Below are 2893 nucleotides of genomic sequence, written 5' to 3'. Positions count from 1 at the left end.
GTCGTTGGAACTTGAACACAGGAATCTTAATCATTTTTTGTTATATTGCTGCTATATGTAGGCCCAATTTCATCCCTAACAATTGTATTTCTTTCTCAGTACCAGGATTCCTTCTCATTTGGAGCCTTTAGGCTTGTAGATTTCTGTTTTCCCAATTGAAATTACAAAACTTTTGATAATAATAATTATAGCAAATGAAAAAGACTCTAGCTAATAATTATAAAATGAAAAAGAGAAGAGCTTTATTACAATAGACCCTAAGTGACCAACTTTGAGTAAAAAAAAAAAAAAATGAACAAATAATCCTGTGTAAGTTTTCGCAACCAAACTAACACTCAAGTTAGTTTGGTTGCGAAAACTTACACAGGATTATTTGTTCATTTTTTTTTTTTTTACTTGAAGTTGGTCACTTAGGGTCTATTGTAATAAAGCTCTTCTCTTTTTCATTTTATAATTATTAGCTAGAGTCTTTTTCATTTGCTATAACGGAAAACTTGTAATTATTTCTTACCATGCTACCAAACTCTATATCCTGATGACCGTTCAATTATCCTTTTAAAGTGGGCTGTACCTGAAAGTAGAAAACAAAGCATTAACATGGGAATGCTAAAGAAAAAAAAAAAGGTATAAAAGAAATTATGATAATGGAAGTCATACGAAAATTAGGTTACATATTTTTTCATTGGCTTTAAATAAAAATATCCTACAGAGAGAGAGAGAGAGAGAGAGAGAGAGAGAGACTAGAACTAGAACTCGGTAGAGCGCATACCTTCGCCTATATCATGATGTATATCACAAGATAGGTAATTGAATTATGCAAATTTTGGCACTGGTTTCATGCCACGATATGGCAAAAAGATATTTTCTTACCTTCCCGTGACTTTGGCATAGACTTTCGACCCAATCACTCCCAAAATCTAACCAAATTGTCCTTGGACCATGAACAATCATCCGACCAAAATTCATGACATTCGGTCAAGTAGTTTTTGAGTTATGCGTACACAAACACACACACAAACATACAAATAATTATACGTTTGAGGGTACACTCCGGCACACTATTTTATCTAATTTCTCTTCCTTTTGTTTTGTTAGTTTTATGGTTTATATAGGAAATATATATTTCAATGTTGTTACTGTTCTTAGAATATTTTATTCTTCCTTGTTTCCTTGCCTCACTGGGCTATTTTCCATGTTGGGGCCCCTGGGCTTATAGCATTTTGCGGGGCTTAGCAAGTAATAATAATAATAATAATAATAATAATAATAATAATAATAATAATATCCTTCGCAACAAAGTTGGCGAAGGTAACAATAATCATGAAAGTACATTGAACGGTATATACTATATTTGGAATTGAAACCGGTACCACTTATTACTGCTTAATAGAAAGCAGTCCAAGAATTTTCAACTCACAACGTAGATCTTCATCTTGTAAGATTTAAATCTACACAATGTCTACAAGACTCATCATCATCTCCTATCACGTCTATTGAGGCAAAAGGCCTCGGTTAGATTTCGCCATTCATCTCTATCTTGAGATTTTAAATCAATACTTCTCCATCCACCCCCACCTACTTCACGCTTCATAGTTTTCAGCCATGTAGGCCCGGGTCATCCAGCTAGGTCTTCCAACTCTTTTAGTGCCTTGTGGAGCCAAACAATCCCTTGTATAGAAGCAAGCAAATTTCAATTTCACCGATATGCTTCACGTCCCTGACTGGTAATCGCTAGTAACTTGTAAGTAAACGTCTCGTAAATGTCTAGTATTTTGTACTGAATTTTTATCACAATTATAGATTTTAATCTTGAAATATATAACCTGAATTTTATTTTTCACTTGATTGAATTATTCAGCCGAGCCGATTAAAGATTTTAAATTATATACACCTTATTGGTATCAGATGTGTGTTTGCGTGTGTGTGTGTGTGTGTGTGCGGGCGGCGTGTGTGTATGTGTGTTAACTAATGAATGTTTTCATCGGTACCGATTAAAACTGATTATATATATATATATATATATATAGTGTGTGTATATATAGTTTATATACAGTATGCATATATGTGTATATATGTATATACTGTATATACATTTATATACATATGTATATATATATGTATATATAGTTTATATACAGTATGCATATATGTGTATATATGTATATATATACATTTGTGTATATATATATATATATATATGTGTGTGTATATATATATATACATTTATATGTGTATATATACATACACACACACACAACAACAACAACAACAACAACATATATGAGGATATTCAAGAGATACAAGTAAACAAAATATTATTAGCAATAAAAAAATTATTTTCTTATTAAGGTGAAGGCTATGTCCTGGCATAGAGGAGTAATCACTTACGAATGGGTGTCAGCCTCACGGCTTCGTCATGGACGCCATCTTTTGTCCCTTCCAAATAGATTTCCAGATTGTTGCCATAGTCTTAACATGTTTAGTTCTTAACGACATCTCCACTCGTTTTTATCTTAATTGCCATCTCCTGTTAACGTCGCCTCAAGATGTCTGCTGCCTTTACACTTGTTACACTTCCATTCAGGTCTGGTCAAGTACTCATCTTTTTGTCTTGTCGAGTTTTTTGGTTTTTTAATCGAGGGGGGAAATGCGTCTTTTCATACCACCCTCTTTATTCGAGTTCTAATATTAACACAGAAGATGCAGTGAATCGTAATGGTCATGTGTCTATTCAACGTTTTGTCAAAGGGAATAAGACCAGAAATAATCCTTGTGTTGACAATTCAGTGTGATTATTATTTTTAGGAACTCCTATAAGCACTTGAGATAATGGTTTCTTTTATATTCGAGGTCATTTACTAAAAAGATTTTAAAGGTTTAAAGGCCACTCATG

At 32.9% G+C, this 2893-nt stretch overlaps 1 long non-coding RNA gene across 1 annotated transcript in view; it reads right to left on the bottom strand.

The window, feature by feature from the left end:
• Window positions 1-519: 519 nt before the first annotated feature.
• Window positions 520-2893, bottom strand: part of LOC137640532 (uncharacterized) — a 263785-nt gene continuing 261411 nt past the window's right edge. The window contains exon 3 of the long non-coding RNA XR_011044388.1: window positions 520-571. This is a non-coding gene — a long non-coding RNA (uncharacterized lncRNA). The remainder of the gene's footprint in view (window positions 572-2893) is intronic.

This window comes from Palaemon carinicauda, chromosome 5, assembly GCF_036898095.1.
Source record: "Palaemon carinicauda isolate YSFRI2023 chromosome 5, ASM3689809v2, whole genome shotgun sequence".
Lineage (NCBI taxonomy): Eukaryota > Metazoa > Arthropoda > Malacostraca > Decapoda > Palaemonidae > Palaemon > Palaemon carinicauda.
Note: the sequence above shows the minus strand (reverse complement) of the source record. Positions and strands in the feature narration are given on the sequence as shown.